General features: G+C 42.5%; 1 protein-coding gene across 2 annotated transcripts in view; it reads left to right on the forward strand.

Moving 5' to 3' along the window:
- The first annotated feature begins 3,889 nt into the window (after positions 1-3,889).
- Positions 3,890-12,111, forward strand: part of TMEM200A (transmembrane protein 200A) — a 78,588-nt gene continuing 70,366 nt past the window's right edge. Inside the window, exons 1-2 of one of the 2 annotated variants that reach the window (XM_065543393.2) lie at positions 3,890-4,081; positions 4,796-4,887. The gene's annotated coding sequence lies outside the window, so the exon portion shown is untranslated. The remainder of the gene's footprint in view (positions 4,082-4,795; positions 4,888-12,111) is intronic. The other variant, XM_065543395.2, reaches the window with a different exon arrangement.

The raw sequence follows: 12,111 nt of genomic DNA on the forward strand, positions 1-12,111 counted from the left end.
TGGTTATGGATGGAGAAATCCCAAACAGAAAGATGATTTAGTGAATTTTAAATTTTTATTTTGTCAACTAATTTAATGCGATTGTACTGTTTTGATTGAGCAGAAATTGGAGAATTACATTATTTTACAATAAATTTTCACCATGCCTGAGAATGTTATGCTGAGAGGCACCCTTTCTTGGGCTGAATCACTCACACGGTGCCTGAGAGATTTGTTGAACATCTGCTACATGCCGAGCTAAATGTTTTACAATTATAATTTTATAATCAGTGAACACTTAAATCAGTGTTATATGGACATATTAAAATTATTGGCACTTTATGGATGAGGGCAATGAAACCCAGAATAATCAGTAAAAGTTAATATTTTAACCCAGCCGTTCGAGTCAAAGGCTATGCTCTCTGTGTAACACCATACCGCCATCACCAAATGAAATACAGCTAAAAAGGCAGCATTTGGGCTACACTTCTGGAAGGCAGTGAAGTGAAGGCTGATATAAGCAGAGCACCAGGGAAGTCAGAGGACATGTGAACCGTGCCCTTGTGCAGTGCTTTTCAAATATTAACATGCAGACGGATCACTTGAGTATGTTGTTGAGTTGCAGAGTATGATTTAATAGGTTTGGGCAAGCGCCTGAGATCTTGCTATTCTAACAGTTTCCCCGTGATGCAAATATTGCTGAGTCTCGGACTATGCTTTTGAGTAGTCAAGCACCAATGAAAGAATGACTGGTTCAGTACCATGGACAGGGGAACAGGTGGGCCACCACTACCATCTTCTCTCATTTCAGTCAAATCTCTATTATCTTCTGTGGGTAGACTCTTGCAACAAACACAGTCAAAATCTTTAAAAGTGATTTTTGAATTTCTGTAAGCTACTTGGAGATTATTCCCTTCAATAGGCACAAATCTGTTCAGAGGAAAGAACTGGGCTTTGGAAGAGAGAGAGTGTGGCTCATCTCACATTTCTAAATGGTACGCTGCCAGTGCCCCTCAGGCAAAAAGAATCTAATCAGGTTTATTATCTAACAAGGAGGTATCTAATTATCTAATATAGATGATTCTGTATCTAATACAGAATTTATAAATATTTAAGTAGTCGTACCAGCCTCAACATTATAAAACATCAATTTGAGAGGGGTTAGCACTGTTACTTGCACATTTAATGAACAGAAGAGAAATTAACAACATCTTTCTGCTGTGAAATACACTGAACTATTTGTCAATTGTACATAACGAGAAAGCAGAAATAAAAGTATGACAAAGTGCTTTTCAAAATCACAGTGAAATAAAAATGACCTTAAAATTTTATTGTTAAATATATTTCCTCTATCTTTTTCTTTATCCTATATTCCTCCCCCATTTCCTTATTTCAAGAATAAAGTCAGAAAGTTCATTTTCTTTATTGACTTTACCCTCTACTTTGAAAAAGCGACTATCACTGCCAGCATAAATACTACAGGGGTTTTAAGACTATCAATCTATTTCACATCAAGAACAAAGCCATTCAGATAAACATCTAGCAAGCAATTCTATTTTTTCCCACTGAAGACATTTTTATTTTCTGTTTAAGGACCCCTTCTCAGGTCTAAAAATGCTATAGGCTACATTTACGGCAAGAGAAAATGAGTATAATCCCACGCAAATTTTCTAATAGCCCTTCCCATAGCCTTGTTACGTGACCTCTTAAGAATACTCATTCTTTTTCATTTCAATATATGTTTCAAAAATTAATTCATTATATATTAATTGCCATCCATTAGACTTTCATAATAGTATACCAAGAGTGAAAATGTTGATCTTCATATTTTGACATTTTTTAAGTTAATTCTTGATTCCAGAGGAAGAGTCTTTTTTAATGATGTTAATTGCATTAAAACAAGTTTGATGTGAGTGTATATATGTTCAATTACATATGTACTGAGGATCTATGTGATGTGTAAGAAGAATATTATACACATCATTTCATTCAATTTTCACAACACTTTGAAACAGATACTTTGTTCCTACTAAAGGGATGGGAGAAATGAGGTACAAAGTCCCTCTGTTAGTAGGTGGTTGAGCTTGGATTACAGGACAGGTGGATTACTCTCTACTATGCACTCTTATAAGGTTGGCTTGTTCTAGTGGAAATTTACACATCTCATATAGACACAGCAAAAAATATTATGTGTGAAGTGCAGTGCTACTTGATGGCGAGAAGTAGAAAATAGTTGACTTCTATCCATTATTTCCAAAGCAGATGTGCAGCTAAATTAAAAATCCATTACCGGCATGGTATATTCACTTTCACATGGAAAGATATTGACCATTAGTAAAGATAAATAATTTACCTGAGATTCCCTTGAGCACTCAATGTCAGGGAAAATTTATAACTAATATGCTGAGAGTTGCTCGGAGTACTGAATTGCAAATAATCCTCTATTTACAGGCCATTTTACCTGTCTTTTGTGAGACTAACAGTAATTATTTTAAAAACAAATCTAAATAATTCCCTTTTGGTGATCTCACTTAGTCCATCTTTCTTCTTTTTTGGTAAATCACTAAAATCTGAGTTCATAGTTCATAAATGAGGAGGCATCAATATCTGTGGTCCTAAGAATGTGCTTATTCCTTTTTTCATGGTTCTCATCAGTCTCTTTTTGAGGACGGCTCAGTCACTCAATGCTTAAATGGTTAGGTGACCATTTTAAACGTTTCACCATGGGTCTTAGAGACGATGTCATCTCAAATGATCTATGGGCTATGAGCCTATTCCTATTACTCACTCCTTAGCTAGTGAGGGGAACCAGGAGGGTGTTCCCTCTCAGGAGCTTTATAGACAATGTAGCTTCAGTGTATTTCTTTATAAAATGTAGAGGCAACTAGGAGGAAGGCCCAATGGAAGCACACTCCTTTGATATGGTGCTTGACAAACGCATTTAAGAAAACCTAAGCGAACTGAGCAAGTGGCTGTGGGCTAGAATACAAGATGCAGGTGGGGTAAAAATAAAACTACAGATGGTTTATAAAGGTGACTCATCCTTCCCCCACCCCAACTCCTTTAGTTTTCTTTTCTTTCTTTTTATAAAACATTTTGATTGTGACATTTCCACTAAAAGAGCCCTATCTCTAAATTCTTCTAGTCAAGGCAAGAAGGTAATACCACGGGAAATCCATTTCTACAGTCTCTTCTCATTGCCATATCTGATTTTAAAGATATTTTTCTAACGTGGAAATATTTGCATGGATCTCCCCCACCCCCCAAACATACATTTTATACCCCCCAGAAGCAAACTTTTCCTGAAAATGAGATAAACAGATCCCACGCTGAAATAAACAAATACACTGCACCAGAATATCATACTTGCCTTCTGTCACTTAAAACACATCCAGGGGACACAAGCAAAGCACATCCCCTGCGCATGCGGCTGGCCTTCTCTACACAGGCCTGGTGGGTGGTTGGAATATCCGGTAATTAGTTTTACATGAAACTTTACTTACGGAAGTGGCCTGCATATATACAGTCAACACTGTATCTGCCGAATTAGAGACGACACATTTCACTCTATGAACAGGACACAGTCTCCACTCACTGGATGGGGTCAGGGAGGAGTAACCTGAACCTCCTCTGGCTTTGATGTTTGGAGATGAACATCTGCACTGCTCATCGAAGCCCTCCGTGCTTCAGTTCCCCCTGTGTTCCATTCCCCCCGCCCATGGTTCTCGCCCCCCAAGCCGTTCTCCGGAGTCCCTTTCTGGGCCGGCGGGACACGTGGACGGAGCGGGCCTCGGCCGCGTCTGTTCCGGCCAGGTTTGACTTTGCTCGCGCAGCGCCCGCGCAGTCCGCCAGGGGGACCCCGGCCCGCCGGGCTGCATCTGAGCAGAAAGCGTTCGAGGGGCGTGGAGCCAGGGTCCTGCGGCGCCTGCTTCGGGAACACCCCGAGTCGGCTGGAGCTCCCCAGCTGCTCCGGAGAACTGGGGGAGCCGGGTCCCCGGCTCTGGAACCCGTGGTCCCGCGGTAGCGAGAGGCGGGCCCCGCGGGTGGGTGTGTCTGTTTCCGCACGCCAGCCTTACAGCCCGGGAAGAGCGCCTGGAAGCGGGTACTTTGTTCCCAAAGATGGGTTTTGTCTGCGGGTGATTCGGGCTCTCGAAGTGCAACTTTGTGGCCGGGGCGCGGATCGGCCGGCCTGGGTTCCTGCAGAGGGAGGAGCGGATCCTGGCTGCGTCCTCCAGGAGGGGGTGGCAGGACTGGGGTTTCCCACAGGTTTTGGGGCGGCGGCAAGATTGGCACCGTACGGGGTCGCAGGCGCACAGCGACGCCCCTGGAAGCCCACCCCGGCCCCCGCCCCCAACCCGCCTCTTCTGGGCTTTGTGGTGTGAGGTTTGGGGCTGGGATCCATCTGGAGCCCAGCAGAAAACTTTTCCCTTCCCATCCCCGGTCCCTTTTGTCTTTCTTGGACACGGTGGCGGCGCCGCCTGAGCGGCGACTCCCTCTCCCCTGCCCAGCTCGCTGTGCCTGGTGCCCTCCGAGGGCAGGCGCGCCTGCACTCTGCGCCCGGATGGCGGAGGCCCTCTGTGAGCACCGGCAGCAGCGCGTCCCATGCCCGGAGGCCGCCGGTGCCCCCCCAGCGCGGGCATAGGGGCGCCCCCACCCTCCGCCCGCTTGCACCCCTTGCCGCCCGCCCCCTCGCCTGACTCATCCGTCCGCGGTGGCCGCCCGAGCCCTGGGATGGGGAGGGAGACCGCGGCTGCCCACGGCGGCCGAGATTCCCGCTGACGCCCCCGACCCCGCCGCCTTCTTCGTCCGCCTCCAGAGGCGCCCGACGTCCCGACAGCTCCTGGAGTGAGACCAGGACTGCGAACCCGGAGAGGCGACCCGACCCCCAGGGCCCGGTGCTCAGGACAGGTGAGGGGAAGGAAAGGGTGCTGCCGCAAGTGGGGAGTTGGGTGGGCGGCCACCGCAGCTGAAACCGGGCACTTCTTCAGCCCCCTGCCCTCCTCTCCGCTGCAGCCTCCAGAGTTAGGTAAACGCTGTCTCTCCTAAAGTTTGGGAAACAAACCAAGTCCGCCACCGGGTCCGGACTCCCCAGTGCCTGGAGCGCGAGAGAAGCTGTGCGGGGCAGCCTCTAAGAACCCGGAGTACTGGAGGGCCTGGCTGGGTTTCTCCAAGCAACACCCTCCTTTGTCTCGGTTCCTGAGAGTCAGCATTCTCTGTAATGTCCACAGCGTTAATTTGTGATTGAGCAAAGTATGGTCAGGGTTTCCTAAAGCAGTATTTGGATGGGGCAGAATCTACACAGGCAAAATGGAGAGGCAAAGCAATTATTTGCAAAATTCAGCACTACTCTTCTCCCTGTAGTCTTGTCTGTAAGAGAAAGGACTGAAGGCTTCTAAGATTTGCTTCATTAACCATTCTTTTGCTATAAATTGTTCAAGCCAACACTTCATGTTGTGTAGGCGCAAGCTCTCTGTATTTACTGCTGTTTGATTTAGAGAAATGTGTGCGTGTGTTTGTGTGTGTGTGTGTGTGTGTGTGTTTTTTATGTAACAATTCATTGTTCAGTATCAGGCATTGGTAATGTCAGAGAGAAAGGCAGCATATACATGTAATTGACTAATTGTAATCAGCCCCCATCCACCTTACTCTGGTGTATTTAAAAACTAAATATGTTGGACTAAAGTGTCTCTTGCCTTGTCTCTTCTGAATACCTTCAGAAGTAGTTATGGACAACTGCATAGAAAACATTTCAAGAATCGATAATTATTCTTGTTTGTGAGACAGAATATTGAATTCTTGGTTTTGCAATCAAACCAAGTTCAGAGGCACACTTTCTATAGGGCTGTATGCATAAATATTACCAGAGGTTGTGAAAGCTATTTACTTTGTCATTTCTTGAATCATGGAAACACTTACAAAAAGACCTTCAGTTTGTTATTTGGCTACTGATACTAGAAAACATTATCATTTTGTGAAAAGTAGACTTAATTTTGAAACTTTTAAAACCTTACTTTATTTTCCCACTGTTTACCTACACAGAAGCATGTGGTTGTAGTTTCATTCTTTTTAAACACCTCAAGTGAAGAATAGAAGTCCTTCTAAACAGAAAATAATGCTTCCATTAACTGGAAACTGTAGTTAAATGCTTTGACAATTTAACATTATGATTTTTTAACTGTAAAACATACACACTGAGAATGATTTTTAATCAAGTCCTACTAGATAGCTCATAATTATGAGATAATTTAGCTATAATTTGTAACCCTGGTTATAATTAGCTTTGTCTCTAGGCTGGGAAAGCCTTCAGTAGAGTTGTGTGGGAAGTCCCTGTATGTAATTTCCAGCCAGTTAGCATAGAAAGGATTCACCTGTTGCCTTTGAGGCAGGTCTATGTCAATGTGTATAGTGTCTAAAGACACGCAAAATCAGAAGGGATTCTTCAGGAAAGATTATTGTAAAGAGGGATGGCTGTACTTGTTATTTTAACTTAGTGGAATTTTTTGTGAAGCTTTTGAATACTCCAAGAGTTAGATTGCTATATTTGGACTTGTGTAGCTTCAGAATTTTGACAATAGCTCATTGGACAGAAAAGGATAACTACTGACATATAGAGGGAGCAGATCTGAACTGATTGATTAAATACTCTACTTCTCATGATGACTCTTAGCATAAAGGAAAGAAATTCATATTTAGCTTAGAAAGATAGATAAGAACAAAGATAAAAGCAAATGTCACCTTTTACATTTCTTAAGCAAAATTAGTAGAGGATAAAAAATAAGCCCTTGTAGTCATACACATTACTTATCAAATAGAGGGTAGAATTTAAAAGAGGAAAAATAACTTGTGTAGCGACAGAAAACTAAACCTGCAATGAGATGGACCTCATTTTCTTAAGGAATGTATATCTGATTTACCGTTTTATCAAGCAGATCCACTTGTTCCTGGACTTACACTGTGTTTTGTCTGCTGAGATCTGATATGTGCTCAAAACCTCAGAAAACATCAGTGAGTGCTTGTTGTGGTGTCATCCTAGCTACCCCTCCAGGCCTTTTCTATGGGCTTGTAGGCTGATGGAGAGGGGACTGATAAATATACCACAGATCACTTGGCAGCTGAGGTGGTCTGAGAGCAGCAGGGGACCAGTGCAGACTGGGAAGCAGTATAGTGTGTTGCAGAGGGACCTGGATGGGGAGTTGTCATCTTGACTGAATCACTGATTAGGTGGCTGTGGGTACGTGGGTAAGTTCCTCTGCCTTTTTGGTTCTTGGTGCCCTTATCTGCAGAATGAGGGCTTTGGACTGGCGATCTTTATGTTCTCTTTTAAAAATGCCGCAAGGCAAATTCTGGCAGAATTAAAGAGAGACAGAAATCAGTGTGTGTGTGTGTAGGAGGGTGGTTTGTAGGGTTTTGGTCAAAGGAAGCCAGGCCGGAGGGTCTTGCTAGTTGTATTGAATGGGAAATGGCAAAGAGAAGTAAAAGATGTCTGGTCTGGGACATCTGGCCTAACATTGATTATGTGAATTGAAAATACATAATAAAATAATAAAAATACCAACTTTCAGTTAGTACTGGGTGGTTTTCCATGAATTTTCACAAATGATGGCGATTGATTTTCATGACAACCCTCAGAAGTAATTAGAGCAGAAAGGTGATGAAGCCAGGACTACTACTGCAAAGCACATCTGCACCAGGATGCGCCACTGCCTTTCTGCAGGATTTGTAGAGATAGGAGAAGCTAAAGCTCACTTTGGAAACCCTGAGTACACAGGGGAGAGACATAAGGTTAGGGTCAGATTTTAAGTGAAGTTGAATTTCTGAGTAAGAATTTAGGTTACATTCTGGAACACAGAAGTCTCCCGTTATGAGCTCAAGACTTCCTGAAATGCCTTGAATTCTGATTATTGATGTTTAATCTGACTGCTCTTGTTCTGTGCCCACTCCTCCCCTAAGGTCCCCTCTTCCCCAGCAGGAATTCTGGGGGTTTGACTACCACAGAGTAATTGATAGGACTCTTCCAAGAGCTTTTAGTGATGCTGGAAAAAGGAAATCTATGTATTTCATATAAAGGCGAGGATTCTGGGGCCACTGTATCACTAACTGATCGGGTGCATTCTGCAAGTTGTGCTTTGGAAACTTTGTCACCAGAGGTGAAATTACACAGAAGGCATAGAAATCTAGCAAGCTGTAAGATGAGCATCTGTACATTCCTTCCTATAGAGCCCTAATCACTCTGCCCTGAGCATGAAGTACACCAAGGGGGGACAAGTCCCCGCTTACCACCCCACTCTGTTCACTACCCCACTCTGTGTTCATGTAGAAGGGAGTTACTCAGGATTCATTTGCTTGCATGTGTGAATATTTAACTAGGTAAAGCAAGAAAGGACTTATTGGCTCATGTGACCAGAAAGTCCTTGCTTCAGTCATGGCTGGAACTCAGAGACTTACACAACTTTATTGGGGTTATTTCTCTCTCTCCCCGTTTCTCGGCCCCATTTCTCTCTGGGTCAGCTGTATTCTGAGGCACTCTTTTTCTGAGTATGGAGAAAGATGACTGTGGGTAGTTCTAAACCCACATTCCTGGGCTTTTCATCTATGAAAAAAAGAGGTCCTTTCTCTTCCAGGTCCCATTTTTATAAATCTCCTTGAAGGTCTCTGATTGGCCCTGATCAGTGGTAATTGAATTGGTCTCTGCATCTAGCAGAGAGTGCTACTCTGATTGCATTGGACTAAATCGTGTGCCCAACCCTGTGTATATGTGGTTCTGGTGCTGGGATGAGGAGGAGAAGGCTGGTTGGGCACTATGATAGGCAGTTCTGTCAAGATTGCATAGAGGTGTGGTTCTCCCCAAAAAATAATGCTGCCAATCAAAAACAATGTGTCTATTATTGGGAATAATTCCTTCGTTTTTTGGGACAGCCCTCTGCACAATGATCTGGAGTTTGCGCATGGAAGCATCTCAGATGCCAAGACTATGCATATCCCAAAAGTGAGACCTTTCTCCCAAGCAAGGTATAGCCCAGTTATGAAATAATGCCCTCATATTTAAACTTTATTAAAAGGAGGATTGCTTCCAGAATACTATTGAATGGGAAGCCACCATTTATTCATATCTATGTACTTCTAGCAAATATCCCTGTGTCTTATTTCCAGCCCAGAGATTTTGTTTCCAAAAGCCCTGCCCATCTAGTGATGATGAGATTGGAGACCCCCTACTTTGGCCATTGTAGAGCCAGTGAAAATTTGAACAGGGAGCTGAAGTGATTAACACAGGACTATTGTTTATGCAAATTCATTGGGTTGTTGGAAATGGGCAGAGGGGAGTGGCAGGCACAGATTAGGATTATCATTTAGGAGGCATAAGATGATAGGTTTCCAATTAGAGTATTGTCAGCAAGAATTTGTGAGCAATATTATGAAGTTCTTGTGAGGTTATATCGCAATGTGAAGGAGAATCTGTGTTAACAGAAGCATTTGTGCAATGAAATAGACCAGGAGGATGTAGACTAGGAAGTCAGCCTGGGCCAGTAGGTGAAATGGCTGTGCATGGTAGATAGGTTAATAGCAAATGGATTGTGTAGACAGGAGGCCTATAGTCACCATGAGTGCTAGGGGCATGCATAGAACTGACATTTACCGAGGATCTACTTAGTATGGTAGGTTCACGTTACATACTTTAAAGTTATTATATTAATGTTATAGAAATCTCACAATAGCCCTCCAATGAGAGAAAACTCAAAGTCAGGGAGGTAAATAACTTACTGAAGGTTATGAGGCCATTGGACAGTACAGCTGGAAATCAAATCCTGGCAGTCGGACATCAAAGCCTTGCTTTAACCACTATGCAAAACTACCTCTCAGCCTCAAATTCACTGTATCAGGCCACACTGAAGGACCAGCTAAAGGCTGGCCCTTCTGATAGGAAATGAGAGTACCAGAATTCCAGGTCAAATAGAAGGCACAGAACAGAAGTTATTAGGGTGAAAGCACATGGCATTCATGTTCAGAGCCTACCTGGACAAGAATGTCAAGGTAAGAAATTCTTGGAAAGGAAAGAATATCACATGCATCGATTCTGGGTTTAGGGTTTGGGGTATAGCAAGGAAAGGGAATGGGAGAATTATCAGGAAGTCGAACAGATGGGCAGATCAATAGAACAACTGGGGTTTGATTGTTGACCTGAGAACAGGAACTCTACCATCTGCCATGGCTTTAAATATCCTTCCTGGTGTAAGTCGATAAGAATATGGAATGGGCAGCTCCTCAGAGGGAGACAGGATTTTATTAGTTGTCAGGCACTGTCAGGGAAAGGAGCTAACATTTGTAAGGCCATGTGCCTTAGATACGTAATCTCACTAAATCTTCATTATAAGTTCCAGAAGGGTAAATATTATGCCTCCCCTCCACCACCACTTTTCTTGAGCCGGGAAATGGAGACTCAGAAGGTTAAGTGACTGGCCTAGGCTCCTGGAGCCAGACTGGAAAGTGAAAGAGCTGGCATGGAACCCAGATCTGTTGGAATCCAGACCTCTTCCTGGATCTTCAGGGAGTCATCCTGGTGCTAGCAGGACAAGGTCAATATCAAGTCTGAGAGATGGAAATAGGGAAATCAGCAGGGGCATATAGTTGTGAAGGAAGACAGTAAGCTAACTTTTAGACATCTGTGAGATAAGAGCAGACTGTCTGAAGAGAATTGTCCAGCAGGATTATATCCAGCTTTGGCAGAAAACTTAATAATCTAGTAGGTTTTTTTCCCCTCAGTACAGGATCTCTATCATTATGCAGGGTAGATACGTCAGCGAGTCAGATGTTTGGAAGGCTTAATTTAAGTCACTGATTTCAGTTCAAGAGAAGGGACCTCTGCCAGCTGCCATGGCCTGAATTTACCTTTATACATACAGATACTCTGCCCTGAAATATGAAAAATTAAGAAGTAGATACATATAGAGAGGGAGAGAGGACACTCGCTAGCACATGCTGAATGTAGTAGGTTCATGAAACACACTCAAGTTATAAAGCTGTGTACTCGAGGATGCTCTAAATAAAATGAGTTACTAGTAGAATGTGAGTGACATCATATCGTTTCCCAACAAATACAAAGTCAAATTTGTATCTGCTTAGGTATGTGACTGATGTGTGTGCAATCAACTGTGTATATATGTACGACAAGAGGAAGGGGAATGAGAAAGTGTATAAAAATAGAAGTATTTATGAGAACCTTGTAGCCTATTCGGAGAGGTAAAACAACTATGTATATAACTTTTAGAACAACTCAATAGAATAATATGTAAACAAATGATTACGATGCTTTGAAATAAAGCTGGTAGAGATATGGAAAGAATATTAGAGGCTCATGACACGAAAGCAATGCTGAATAAGGGTAGGCTCTTTCTTGTAAATAGTGAGCTAATCACAGAGGTGCTGATAGATTAGCAACTGCTGGGGAGAAAAAAAAATATTTTCCTTTTGAGAGTCAACATCTTTGGGCTTAAATACAGGATGAATCCAAAGAATCTCAGTACTGTCTCTAAGCTGAGGTTGGCATAGGAGAGACACAAATTTTGTTTCCCTTGGCAAAGTCAGTCAGATCGACTTTGTGAACATACATGTGCAAGTATTTGTCATAAAATGGAGTTAGCATTTCTGAAGAGATGTTATATTTTCTAATCATGAAGGCGATACACACTCCCAATAAAAACCTTGGGAAATACATTAAGTGTAAAAAGTCAGGGAGAAAATTTGCCTGTAATCCTGTGACCCAAAGGCACTCGTAACATTCTGGCATTTTCTTTCTCCTTATTTTTAATGATTTTTTCCATATTGCTTAATAGCGTATTACAACCTACTCTGTTTGCTTAATCTTATGTCTTAAATATTTTCCAACTTCTAGGCAAGCTTTATTAATGTCAGTATAATATTGGATTATGTGGACATATCATAATTTATTAACTAGTCCCTTAAAATTGGACTTTTAGGCCATTTCCAAATATTTGGTATTATAAATGGCACTTTGATGACTCTTTCTTCAAATTTCAGATTCTCTTTTTAGTGCATAAGGGTTATAAATGCATTTATATTCCATTTTATATATGTTTATCAGATTACTTCTTTAAAAAAGATTCATGGAACGATAAT

The sequence above is a fragment of the Macaca fascicularis genome, chromosome 4 (genome assembly GCF_037993035.2).
Source record: "Macaca fascicularis isolate 582-1 chromosome 4, T2T-MFA8v1.1".
NCBI lineage: Eukaryota > Metazoa > Chordata > Mammalia > Primates > Cercopithecidae > Macaca > Macaca fascicularis.